Here is a 15089-nt window from a genome sequence, read left to right on the forward strand (position 1 = left end):
AATGGAGACGTGTCGTCTTCAGCGATGAGAGTCGCTTCTGCCTTGGTGCCAATGATGGTCGTATGCGTGTTTGGCGCCGTGCAGGTGAGCGCCACAATCAGGACTGCATACGACCGAGACACACAGGGCCAACACCCGGCATCATGGTGTGGGGAGCGATCTCCTACACTGGCCGTACACCACTGGTGATCGTTGAGGGGACACTGAATAGTGTACGGTACATCCAAACCGTCATCGAACCCATCGTTCTACCATTCCTAGACCGGCAAGGGAACTTGCTGTTCCAACAGGACAATGCACGTCCGCATGTATCCCGTGCCACCCAACGTGCTCTAGAAGGTGTAAGTCAACTACCCTGGCCAGCAAGATCTCCGGATCTGTCCCCCATTGAGCATGTTTGGGACTGGATGAAGCGTCGTCTCACGCGGTCTGCACGTCCAGCACGAACGCTGGTCCAACTGAGGCGCCAGGTGGAAATGGCATGGCAAGCCGTTCCACAGGACTACATCCAGCATCTCTACGATCGTCTCCATGGGAGAATAGCAGCCTGCATTGCTGCGAAAGGTGGATATACACTGTACTAGTGCCGACATTGTGCATGCTCTTTTGCCTGTGTCTATGTGCCTGTGGTTCTGTCAGTGTGATCATGTGATGTATCTGACCCCAGGAATGTGTCAATAAAGTTTCCCCTTCCTGGGACAATGAATTCACGGTGTTCTTATTTCAATTTCCAGGAGTGTATATCTTTTGTAAAATTGTCTGAGTATGAGAAAGATAAGTGTCATTATGTTTTGAAGAAGGTAAGATATGTATTAATTGTTCAAAGATTATAACTGTGATTGTGGCTGTGGTTTCACCCCTCAGTACTGTTAAATGTTGCTCAATATCATTGTAGTAGGACACAGTCTTTGCACAGTTGTCAGTTTTTATTCATTTTGAATCAGTGTTATGTTAGGCTGCTGTGAACCATTTAACTCTATTTAACTATATTTTTATCCAGTCTGAAATGGATTATGTCATGCAACTATAGTCAGGCACCTAGTTCCAAGGGTTGAAATAATCTCCTGACTTAAGTGAGTTAATTGCACAGTATTTGTTTTGTATTTGGAAATGTACAATTATTTGAAAGCTACATTAGCAGTTATATAAGTTGTAGATAGATTATCAGTCCCTGGGTAGTATGCAAGATAATTTCACAAAATAAAAATACATTTCAAAGAGGGAGTTGTGGTCAGTTTCTTCAAAAGCCTTTTTAGAACCTGAGGGTGCTCTGAATGCAGGTTTGTGTTTCCTGCTTATCTTCTATTGCTAGTGTAATAAGCATGTGATCATATTGATAATTATTGCAATATAAAATTTATCTATGGGCCATAACAGCTAACAGATGTTTACTATGAACTCTGCTTTTTGTCATTCAGCTGATCGGAATCTTCAATCTGCGGACATAAATTTGTAGATGAGGAATGTAATAAGGTACACTTTTAATTTTTATAGATTCCTGGTGTGTGTTGAATGACAGCTTGTTGATGGCTATATGAAAGTACATAAACCCAATCTGAATCATAAACAAGGTGACAAACTCTACATGGGAACCATTTCTGTCTTGTATTGTGTTAGTATAAACTGCATTTCACCTTCAGATTTTCATTAGTAGCAACATATTCCCTGAAGAAACAATTGTACTAGGAATGGAGTTTACAAATTCCAAAATCTTAGAAGATGCCTCTGAAATTTGTGTAGCTATCACATTCACACATTTTCTGCCACTTACTTTTGCTGAATAAATACTTCCTCTACTGTAGGCACATTATCCCAGAAGATGATTCCATACAGTGGGAGAAATTTGGCGGGACATGTGATAGACAGATAAGCCTCAATGAACATATCCTTTTCCTTATGAAAGATTAGAAGAAGGAAGTTTCCCACGGTATGGATTCCTCTGTCACAGTGTACTAGGAACTGAAACACAGCACAGTTTGATATTCATTGTGTGTCTAAACCTCATGTAAGTTACATGTTGTGCTTGTCATAGAATTAATGCCCTCACTCTCTGTACTTATTTTTAGTGTAACACTGAATTCACAATAGTTTCAGAAAACAATTTTTTTTTTACTATAGAGTTTTCACTTTTTTAATTGCTTCTTGTTTTTAAGTATGTTTTTCATTGTAGTATTTGTTGGTGTGGTAGCACCAATGAATCAGTCAATTGTCTTGTTTCTGCACTTTGTTTAACTCCTAAACTTCTAATTTCCTTCCAGTGCATTGGATTTCTCAAGATAAGAAATATGAAAACCATAAAAATTGTCAAGTTCTTTTTTTATATTTTCTCATCAGATTACTAATTTTTTTCTTTATTGTGTTATAGTAATATAAATTAGTATTTGCCATATTTATTATTAGCAACAAACTCAGTTAAGGAACAAAGGTACTGGATTGAGTACAGTTATTCCATGAGCTTGGAAGAGGCTTTTGTAATGTTGGTGGTTGTTTACTTCACATAGTATGTTTACTGCTAACTTCTGCTGAATGAATGCATGATTTATCTCACCTCCATAGCTATAAAAGATAATTATATAAAATAATAGGGAGTAGCAGTATGAAAAACTACACAGTACCATCGTCATCAGTCAGCATAATGCATAATGAGGGACACTTAGATACAAAACCTGATGGACTGAACATCTGTTGAGTTTGCCTGAATGTTGACTCAATTTTTACTTTATATCCAGCAGTACAACAAGCAGTTTTATGTATAATACTTCATTTAGAATTCAACTCAGGTTGATAGTTACAGGAGACCACGAAATATGAGTATAAGGCCCAAATAATGCCCCCCCCCCCCCACTCCCCCATACACCCCACCCCCCTCCCACCACACACACAGATGAAATTATTAAAATCCTAGCAATCAACTGCTGAAACATTCATAACAAATCTTCAGAATTTAAAGCAATACTTAAAAGCACTGGAGCTCACATAATACTAGGTACTGAAAGCTAGTTAAAGTCAGAAATTAACAAGCACAGTTTTTGGGATAAATAATAGTTATTTTGAAAGAAAAGTCTAATGGGAAACAGGTGCTCCATATAAGTAAATACGAAACTTAAATCCACTTGGAAAGGAATTGGAGCCGCATACATGAATGTTTGGGAAAGATTCAGTATAAAGTGCAGGCATAAACATGTAATTGGACCCGTTGTTAACCATCAGACTCAGCCCTGGATACAACCAAAAACTTCATAGTAACCATCAACTCACTAATACATATGTTTCCCAAACATACTGTCATTAACATATGAGACTTTAATCATCCAATAATAGATCTGGATACTTACAGTTACTGGTGGATGTGATGTTATATTCTGCAGAATAATATTAAATGGTTTCTCTGCAAAGTAATTGGAATAAGCAGTTCAGATGACTTGCATGATGGAAATACATTAGATTGTATGACAACAAATATACCTGACCTCTTTAGGTTTTTCCATATTCAAACTGTTGCCAGTGACCTTGAGACAGTTGTAATAACAATGGTTACTTAAGTACAAAGAGTCACTAAAATAAGAAGAAATACCTACATTTTCAGTAACATAATTAAAGGGGCAGTCATGTCATATCTCAAAGAGGAATTTAAAACATTTACCTCTGGACAGCATCATATAGAGGGACATTGGTTCAAGTTTAAATAACAGTTGACTAAGTACTAGAGAGATAAGTAACTAGTAGAACAGTTTACAATGGGAGGGACCCTCCATGTTATTTAGTCTCAGTGAAAAAACTTATAAATTTGAGGAACAACTGCATAATAGGTGTAAAACAAAGTGTAGGGGTATAGGTAGAATGAGTCTGAATGAAATCCACTGGGCTGATGATAGGGTAATGTGTGGAGCCTTGAATGATTAGTGTTGTAAACCTCACTTTAGAATGAATAAAGTTTATTGAATTCAGATATACTTCCTTAATAGCAAATTAAAATTGTCTATCAGTCCATGAAACTAATCATTAACAGTTCTTGGCAGAACTTCATAGAAGCCAAAATACAATGTAATATGAGATGGTCCCAGATAAAGCCAAAGCACTATTAGTATGCTATGCATGCACATAGTAATTCTAATATTAAATGAAGTTTCATTAAGCATAGCACTGTTCTAAACCACTCATTCATTAATTTTTGTAGCACTATGCGCACAGTAAACAGTAGAAGCAACTGAAGTTCACTGGTTGAAGTGAATCAGATAACAGCAACTAAGAGAGAGACCACCACTAGGCAGCCTTATATATGTCCACTATACAAATTCACAAATCAGCAGTGCTTCTGCCACAGGTACCCTAGCTGTGTGTAGGTGACATTACACATATCAATTCATACATGTCTTCCATTCATATGTATGGCATTGTTGCTAAAAGTACCATAGCAAAATTTTATTGAAAGATTTCTCACAAAACCAAAAGAAGGCTTTAGTGTTGTTGGGCTCCTTGGCAGCTTTAAAACAGAATTTCCAATTGAATCAGATTCCATTTTAACCACAACATAACAAAAAATTTTCAAACTAAAGCTGTGTTCAGTGGTTTTAAGAAAGCACAGGTTATACCCATCTACAAGAAGGGTAACAGCAGTGATCCAAAAAACTACCAAATAATTTTGTTAATATCCATCATTTGTAGAATCCAAGAACATATTCTAAAATCTATCAAAATGAATTATCTTGAACAAAATGACTACCTTCATACAACCAGTATGTTTTCCAAAAATGTCTGTCATGCTTAATCCAACTCATGCTTTTCTCATATGACATCCTGAAAGGCACGGGTGAAAGTGAACTACATCTACATTTACATTTAGATTTACATGTACATCTACATCTACACTAACACTTATATTCTGAAAACCATTGTGAAGTGCATGGCAGAGGGTACCTTCCTTTATACCACCTATTCCAGCTTCTTCCCATTCCGTTCATATTTGATGGTTTGGAGGAAAGATTGTTTAAATACCTCTGTGCTTGCTGTAATTAGCCTAGTTTGTGTTTGTGGTCCATGTTGGAGTGATGCATAGAGGTTTGTGGTACATTCCTAGGTTCCTCACTTAATGCTGGTTCTTGAAACTTTTCAAGCAGCTTCTAAGGGATAGTTGATGTCTGTCAACAAACAGGTTTCTCAGCATTTTTGTTTTGGTTTTTAACTAATGTCAGTTGTGGGCTGAATGTATTTTCCTAGTATTCTATCAATGAATCGAAGTCTACCACCTGCTTTACCTACCGTTGATCCTGTGTGATCATTTCATTTCATAACCCTACAAATTGATAAACCCAAGTATATGAATATAACAATGAAAACAATCAATTATTGATAAAATTATTTAATTAATGATATGAATATAATAGAGGGAAACATTCCACGTGGGAAAAATATATCTAAAAACAAAGATGATGTGACTTACCAAACGAAAGTGCTACCATTCAACCCATTACATGCGGTCTCCCATCCTTCATCAAAGACACCAACCACTTTCTCGAACGCCTGGAATCCTTACCCAATCTGTTACCCCCGGAAACCATCCTTGTAACCATTGATGCCACTTCCTTATACACAAATATTCTGCACGTCCAGGGCCTCGCTGCGATGGAGCACTTCCTTTCACACCGATCACCTGCCACCCTACCTAAAACCTCTTTCCTCATTACCTTAGCCAGCTTCATCCTGACCCACAACTTCTTCACTTTTGAAGGCCAGACATACCAACAATTAAAGGGAACAGCCATGGGTACCAGGATGGCCCCCTCGTACGCCAACCTATTCATGGGTCGTTTAGAGGAAGCCTTCTTGGTTACCCAGGCCTACCAACCCAAAGTTTGGTACAGATTTATTGATGACATCTTCATGATCTGGACTCACAGTGAAGAAGAACTCCAGAATTTCCTCTCCAACCTCAACTCCTTTGGTTCCATCAGATTCACCTGGTCCTACTCCAAATCCCATGCCACTTTCCTCGACGTTGACCTCCATCTGTCCAATGGCCAGCTTCACACGTCCATCCACATCAAACCCACCAACAAGCAACAGTACCTCCATTATGACAGCTGCCACCCATTCCACATCAAACGGTCCCTTCCCTACAGCCTAGGTCTTCGTGGCAAATGAATCTGCTCCAGTCCAGAATCCCTGAACCATTACACCAACAACCTGATAACAGCTTTCACATCCCGCAACTACCCTCCTGACCTGGTACAGAAGCAAATAACCAGAGCCACTTCCTCATCCCCTCAAACCCAGAACCTCCCACAGAAGAACCACAAAAGTGCCCCCCTTGTGACAGGATACTTTCTGGGACTGGATCAGACTCTGAATGTGGCTCTCCAGCAGGGATATGACTTCCTCAAATCCTGCCCTGAAATGAGATCCATCCTTCATGAAATCCTCCCACTCCACCAAGAGTGTCTTTCCACCGTCCACCTAACCTTCGTAACCTCGTAGTTCATCCCTATGAAATCCCCAAACCACTTTCCCTACCCTCTGGCTCCTACCCTTGTAACCGCCCCCGGTGTAAAACCTGTCCCATGCACCCTCCCACCACCACCTACTCCAGTCCTGTAACCCGGAAGGTGTACACGATCAAAGGCAGAGCCACGTGTGAAAGCACCCACGTGACTTACCAGCTGACCTGCCTACACTGTGACGCATTCTATGTGGGAATGACCAGCAACAAACTGTCCATTCACATGAATGGACACAGGCAGACAGTGTTTGTTGGTAATGAGGATCACCCTGTGGCTAAACATGCCTTGGTGCACGGCCAGCACATCTTGGCACAGTGTTACACCGTCCGGGCTATCTGGATACTTCCCACTAACACCAACCTATCCGAACTCCGGAGATGGGAACTTGCTCTTTAATATATCCTCTCTTCCCGTTATCCACCAGGCCTCAATCTCCGTTAATTTCAAGTTGCAGCCACTCATATCTCAACTGTCATTCAACATCATCTTTGCCTCTGCACTTCCACCTCGACTGGCAGCTCTGCCCAAACTCTTTGGCTTTGAATATGTCTGCTTGTGTCTGTATATGTGTGGATGGATATGTGTGTGTGTGCGGGTGTATACCCGTCCTTTTTTCCCCCTAAGGTAAGTCTTTCCGCTCCCGGGATTGGAATGATTCCTTACCCTCTCCCTTAAAACCCACATCCTTTCGTCTTTCCCTCTCCTTCCCTCTTTCCTGACGAAGCAACCGTTGGTTGCGAAAGCTTGAATTTTGTGTGTATGTTTGTGTTTGTTTGTGTGTCTATCGACCTGCCAGCACTTTCGTTTGGTAAGTCACATCATCTTTGTTTTTAGATATAAATTATTTACTTGGATAGATAAAAGAATCTACTCACCAAGTGGCGGCAGAACACACACATAAAATACTTGTGATTGGCAAGCTTTCAGAGCCAGTGACTCCTTCTTCAAGTAGGCTTAAAGCTTAAGCTCTCAGGTTTTCAAATCTCATCCAAAGCAGTCCCCCAGTTTCCTTCTCATCCCATACAATAAGTCTCCCCTGACCCACAGTTCTGGGTGACTTTCTTGAAATCTGCCCCTTTTCCTAGACCTCTCCAGTCCTTTTCCTTCCCCCTTTTTCCTTCCCCTCCAACCCTTGTGCCTGAAGGAGGAGCCACTGGCTCTGAAAGCTTGCAAATCACAACAGTCTTTTATGTGTGTGTTCTGCTGCCATTTGGTGAGCAGATTTTTTCATCTATACAATTAAACAAGTATATGAATAAGTTGATTATTCCCTATCATAATTTTCTGATACTGTAGCCATAGGAAACTACATTTATTTTCATGTTGTGGAAAACATAATTTTACACTTCTGAAAATTTATAGTGAGTCACCAATCTCTGTACCCATTCAAAATTTAATCAAGATCTGACTTTTTAAGACAATACTCGACTACAGATAACTGCATCATCTCTATGAAGTAGTAGTTTACTGTTAATAGTATCTGTCAGGTGATTAATATACAACATGAACAGCAAAGGAACAAACATACTTCAGTTAGTTATTTCGTTACTAACGTTTCTGTCAATGGCTCTCCATCCTAGACAACATTCTATGTGCTCCCTAACAATAAATCTTCAACCAAGTCACAGATATCATATGATACTCCCTAAGACTATACTTTCATTAATAAATACTGGAACTACCTGACCTCCTCATTCCATTCATTCAGTATAAAATGTGAGGAAGGTGCAAGTTTAGTTATGCATGGCCAATGTTTTTGAAATCCATGCTAGTTGGCATGTTCTGTTGGAGATACTCATTACATTTGAGTTGGAATCAGTCAACTCACACAAATATCTGGTACAACAACTTGGATAATATGAAATTAAACTACCATGGAAACTTAGTCACAGATTAATCAGGTGGCAGACTATTATTTGTTGACAGGTTACTAGGAAAGTGCAATTGATCTACAAAGGAGAGTCATCACAAAACACTTGTGTATCCCATCTCAGAATATTGTTCAAGTTTGTAGAACCATTATCAAAAGGGCTATCAAGGGATATTTAACTTATTCGAATAAAGGCAGCAAGAGTGGTCAAATGTTTGCTTGTCTCACAGGTGAACATTGCAGTAGCGCTAAGTAACCTGAAATGGTAGGCATCTGAAGATAGACGCCAATTGTCCCACAAAAGCCTATTCACAAAGTTGTGAGAACTGCATTAAGAGAATAACCAAAAACTGTACTTAAGCTCCCTACATATCACTCTCATAAAGAATGCAAAGACAAGATTAGACTGATAGTGTGCTTCCAGGAATCTGCCGAATTGTTGATTCCACTTTAGGCATAATATTGTTATAACAGACCCTGTCATCTTTTTCAGCTGATGTGAGTTGTTTTCTTATGTATACTAGCTGCCTGAAATCCAACCAGACTGTGAAGTATTGTTGGTGTGGGATCGTTATTTATAAATGAGCTCTAATCAAAGCAAGTGCTGCATCAATTGATACACATTTTTAAGAGGTTGCACTGCTGTTCTGTGAAATTTACCTTCTCTCAGCATTTTGTAGCTTTGGTGGCTGAGGCAGCCAGTGATATCTTAATAAATTTCATGTCAGACTCGAAGCCTTGTATAAATTGGAACCTCTGTCTCAATTTATTAAGTTTTTAAACATCTTAATTTTGTTCCTCTCCCAGGAACTTGGCATTAGTAGCATGAAAATGGTCTCATGATAGTACTTCACTTCATGATTATACTTGAAGCAATGGTCAGAACAGTTAATTTTCTTGGTTGTTTTAGCTGGGTGTGTTGCTGAACTTCCTTGCATCTCTCCTTGAAGTTCTGATAGTCTTCTATACTTAAGACACACCACATTCACATACACACTTGGATTTCAGTGCCTTAGATGAAACATTACAAAGACTGAGCAGGCATAGATTAATTCTAGGTGAGGGTTTATGCTGATGAAGTATTCAAATCCTCATCTATGTTTCAAAAAAGTCACCTGTATCCTCACAAGGGTCACAGTTTGTTACTGTCCCACTCAGGCTGCTACCCAATTCACATAGACAAGCCTTTAAACAAATAAATTGTAAGTGCCTTGTGTTAAATATACCTTAACATTTCTAGTTTCTTGCCATTTTTGAGACTTGGTTTTCATGTTACTTTATCACTGAAAAGTTAGCTAAGAAACCAGAAAACTGATACTTGTAAAAATTTAAATGATTTCACTCAAAAGTTTTTTGTGGGAGGGCAGGTTATGACTCCTATGAACCTCTCATCCCCTTGGATCCATGACAGAGACTGGGCCAGAATAAGGCAGATATATGAGGGTCATTCAGTAAGTAATGCCCCACATGTTTTAAACAAGCCATTAATATACACAAACAAATGTCCTTGTTGGTGCTTCACATATGATGTTTGTTCTATGCGCCAGTGAAGTTTCTAACTGTTCCGGCAGACGGCAGAGCTGTAGTACAGCATCAAAATGGTGTCTAATATAACTCACATTACAATTAGTGTGCTGTTATTGAATTCTTGTGTGCATAAAAAGAAACTGTGGTGAACATCCATAAACATTCTTGTGCAGTGTATGGTGATGTTGCAGCTGATAGGAGTACAGTTAGGTGATGGGTAAAAACAGTTACAGTCTCAGGAAATGCAGAAACAGAGCTCCATGATCAGCCACACTCAGGATGCCCTGTTACAGCCACTGCTCCAGAAAGGCTGAATTGTTCGGTTACCATTATCCATGCAAACTGGCGCTTAAAGATTCTCTACAAGGAACACACTTGTAAGATGATGAGAATGTCAGTTGTGCAGTGAAAACATGGGTATGCCTACAGGACAGGAGCTTTTGCCAGAAGGGAATACATGCTCTTCCACAGTGTAGGCATACAGCCATAGAACGTGTTGGAGACTACATAGAAAAATGTATATTGTCACCAAATTCTGACTCTTTAGAATAAGTATGTTCTGAGAAAAAATTTGGGTAATTTTTTACTGAATGACCCTTGTACAATTCTGGGCTTATCTTTTTCAACATTAATCTCAATCTCTTCCACATGTGTTGAGGATTTTGACTGCAATGCCCTCTCACTTTGTTGATATGAGTAATTATTCTTTTGTGGGTGTTGTACTTATATGATGAGAGTCTCCTTGTCTGAGAGCATTCACCCTCTATGGTCCAGAGTCTCTAACATGAAATTCCTTTGTGACAGATGGTGATGACCTGAAGTGTGGAGTGTGAGTAGATTTTCTACATACACTGTGTACCAGCACCCATTCATTCTTCTCTTAACCAACACATCAAGAAAAGGCCCTCCTTTTAAAGTTAAATAATAAATTTTGTACTAAGATGGATAGAGTTTAAATGTTACAAGAACTCTTCAAGTTTTTTCCCCATGTGATTACTCCACAAATGTGTTATCTGTGTATCAAGAGAAAGATATTGTGTTCTAAAGGAATGGGTACTGAGGTTGAAAAACAGGAAGGACACAGCAGTGAAAATCAGAGCATCTATGCAAGAGGTAGAAACTAAATAAGAAAAAGTGAAATCATGAATCCCTTATCTGTCCTATGCTGACGCAGTCTCCATAAATTCTATGAAAACATGATATCCAGTGTAATTCATCCAAATCAACAAAGATAAAAAGTATTCTCTTTCAAAATCTGTGTGTGTACCACATAGGAATGTGGCATGTTGTATGTGGAACAGACTGTTAGAGCAATTGATGTGAAGTGTGAGGGACATCAGCAACCCACTCAATGAAAACAACCAAGTAAATCAACTGTTGCCCAGCACTGCCTTGAATGCAAACATAAAATATGACTAGACCAGTATTATGGTGCAAATGCCAAGTTTCTGAGACACTGTAACTAAGGAACCTATCTGTGGTGTCACTGCCAGACACCACACTTGCTAGGTGGTAGCCTTTAAATCGGCCGCGGTCCATTAGTATACGACGGACCCGCGTGTCACCACTGTCAGTAATTGCAGACCAAGCGCCACCACACGGCAGGTCTAGAGAGACGTTCTGACACTCGACCCAGTTGTACAGCCGACGTTCATAGCAATGGTTAACTGACCAATACGCTCTCATTTGCCGAGACGATAGTTAGCATAGCCTTCAGCTAAGTCATTGGCTACGACCTAGCAAGGCGCCATTACCAGTGTATATTGAAATGGAGATTATATCTGTACAAGAGCGATGTACACCGATTATGGATTAAAGTTAAGTATTACAAGCTTTTCATACTTTATTGCAATTCTCAAGACATTGTCCTGTTCCAGACCTCACGCCGGTCTGCGTGTATTTAAACGCGTGCATTTCGGCCTCCTCTAGCAACACAGTGTTGTCTCTTCTGCCAACACTACACTATCAAAATAAAGATGCTGGAAAACCTAATAAACGAGGACATACGTTTGAACTTAAACAAAGCTTAGACTCAGAGCTCAGTTTCTTAAGATCTCATTGAACATTTCACTCAGCATAACTAGAAAATTTTGAAATAATGTACATTTCACAGAATAACTGTTGCTGGAGCTGAGAGTCAAACTTGAGTATAAATAGTAGCACAGCACCAACAATACTGGTTGAAGTGTAGGTGATAAATATATACAAAAACACTGCCCAGGACATGAAGAATACAGGTGTGTTGACCATAAAAATATTGTACATAAAATGGCATCCACAATTTGGCTGAACACCCTGAATGCACACCATTAATGAATCATGCTGAGAAAACCTGAGAGTTGACTAGATTAGGCCAATCACATTGCACACAGAAGCTTTTATGCAATCTTGCGATCATTCTTACCACACTCCATATGGTATTGGAGTGGGAAGTAAGAGTAACAAGTGATATAATAATAAATGATATTCCCTCTGCCATGCAATTCACAGTAATTTGAGAGTATGTATTTAGTAGCTCACATAGACTCAGAGCTTGACTGGCAGTATCTAACAGGTGGGTCCCTCTCTTTCTGGGATCTGAATGACCTGGCTCTCCTTTTTAACCTTCCACAGCGAACCCTCTCTCCTCCATGAGAAAGGAACTACTAGTTCCTAAAAATAGGACAATGTCATGTATATTTAAATGTGCCTGTCAGCAGAACTGGTATTTCATCTCCACATGTTAGTTCTGTTGAGCAATTCAATATTACAATTTTATAGTGCTTCCTTTTGATTTAGTAGTATCCGATTCAGTTGGTAGCAAGTCATTTTTATTGTATAAAAATTGCATAATGTGACTGCTTTTTTAAAAAAATGTCAGTATCAAGGTATGTACCAATTTGTCCTATTACAACTAAGACATGTTATAATTATTGTATGGAAGAAGCTTAATGTGCCAAAAAATAATAAATATCATTTGATTTTAGGAATCTGTAGTATTAGTTATCATCCAAATAATATGTAAGCATCTGTAAATGGTCCTCACTTACGATGCTAAGACTGTAAAAAATTATTTCCATCTCTTTATACAAATTTGTCATTAGTCAATGGGATTAAAAAGAATTAAAATCAACATTCCTGTATCATTATTTTGCTCCATTGCAATGATGTTATAACTCAGAAGACTATGACCACATGTGCTTCTATTTCACATATGTTTGTGCCAGAATTCACATAAATACAGGCCATTATTTGCTGAATGGGGCTGGCCACATAATGTGTTTTTGCATGCAGTGCACTTGCAGACTGTTACCTCTACACAGCGTGAGTGCACCAAGGTGTGTTTTTTTCCATGCTGCATTTCAGTTGGCACTGGTCACACATGTGGCAAACATGCTGCATCTGTCTGTAAACTTAGAAGTGAGCCGTACTGGGGAAGCAGCCTTTCCAGAAATAATGGCAGTACATAATGGCTAAGAATCTCTTACCTTTCTAGCTGTGCAGTTACTATGAGAACACATTAAACTTGGCCAATAATGCCTAGAATCATGTGGTTGTGTTAACATGGCATAAAATTAAGAGAAGCAACATTAGAAATTATATTTATTTATCTATATTAGTTTAATTATTACAAAAATTTGTGTGTGAGATGAATTTATGCATTTTGTTTAGTTTTCAGTACTGTTATATGGAGCATCATGCATTTAATATAACTCAAACTGTAGCAGACATCCCTCAATATCCACAGAAATATATTAAGGCCAACATCTTTTAGTTTGGGTGTACTTTATATCATTGTTAAAGGTAATTCATAAACAATAAAATGATTAGATGAAATAAATTTTTCTTATTTCTGCAGCTATACACCAGACTACAAGATGTGATTCGTAACATATTTCTATGATTTTGAAAGAAGCCTATCACAGTATGAGTTATGTTACATGCACGATGCTCCAGATGACAGGATTGAAAACTAAAGATGCATTCCAAATTTCTTTTTGTAGACAAATTGTTGTAATAACTATGTTTAATACTTCTGTTGTTATTATTATTTGTACCAAGTCCTCTTCCAAAACATAGGTTTTGCAGAATACATAAATATCTACATGTATCTCTTCTGACTTCCAAAGTTTATTGGCACTGCTTCCTTTCCAGTGATTTCTTATTTTACTTTCACAGAAAAAAGTTCTCCTGACAGAGCATGTGATGATTTCGTACCTTCTTTTTCAAAATCATGTACTCTCACCTCATCCTTTTTCTTTTCTTTTTTTGGTTTTCATTGCAGAAGAAGAAATGTAAGTTCCATAAATTTAACTGGTATGTGACATGTCATATTATCATAATTAAAGGACATGCATGTGAATCTGCAATACACTCAGATAAATTATTCAAATAAATCTTCCATAGCAAAGTTTTCTGTTTATTTATACACAAGAAATTCAGTTTTGTTATCACATGTGTTAAATGTAAATTCAGCTGCACTCTATCATCTGGTACAACTCTTATTTATCCAACATAATGATCATAAAATATTTCATGATGAGATTAAATATGGCAAAACTGGTTATGTGAATAAATGAGCAAAAAACATCATTGTAGTGGCTGTAGAAGGATGTATTCACTCCATCCTGCTTTCTTCCTTTTTTTGCACATATGGAACTCTGCTGTCATTTGTAGCAAGTGTCATTAGGTTTCAAACTACTTTGGTAACTTTACATTTATAAGATGATTAATCTGATTTTGTTGACCTTCTTCTCTGTCACTTTGGTAGTGTACCAGTCTGTAGTTGTAAAACTGAAAACCTTAATCAATACCAAATAACACTACAGTTTTGGTTTCACTTTTTCACAAATTTGTCATACTTGACATCCAATTGTTTGGTTCCTGACTCGTTTCTTAACTTCATGGGATAAATAGCACATAAACCAAGTCAGCTCTCACAAACAAACAGGAGTCTGGAGGCAGAATTTAGGACATAAATTATAACATTACTAAAGCACAGTTTTTAGAAACACTGTCCAAGAATCAGCAGCAGCTCTGGCAAGACACTAAAACAAAGTGATTAGGCCTAAGTGTGGCACAGAACACAGTGTACATTTACACTGTAAGCCACAATAAACATACTGATTTGCAATAATCAATCAGAGAATGTTAAACAGCAATATTTCACTCAACCCAGTTCTTAATAAATGCCACCACATGCAAGGGAGGGTATC

At 38.3% G+C, this 15089-nt stretch overlaps 1 protein-coding gene across 1 annotated transcript in view; it reads left to right on the forward strand.

Annotated features, from left to right (window-relative positions):
• The first annotated feature begins 1910 nt into the window (after nucleotides 1–1910).
• The window catches only part of LOC126236796 (hemolymph lipopolysaccharide-binding protein-like), a 77139-nt gene continuing 63960 nt past the window's right edge, over nucleotides 1911–15089 (forward strand). The window contains exon 1 of the mRNA XM_049946383.1: nucleotides 1911–2005. The gene's annotated coding sequence lies outside the window, so the exon portion shown is untranslated. The remainder of the gene's footprint in view (nucleotides 2006–15089) is intronic.

The sequence above is a fragment of the Schistocerca nitens genome, chromosome 2 (genome assembly GCF_023898315.1).
Source record: "Schistocerca nitens isolate TAMUIC-IGC-003100 chromosome 2, iqSchNite1.1, whole genome shotgun sequence".
NCBI lineage: Eukaryota > Metazoa > Arthropoda > Insecta > Orthoptera > Acrididae > Schistocerca > Schistocerca nitens.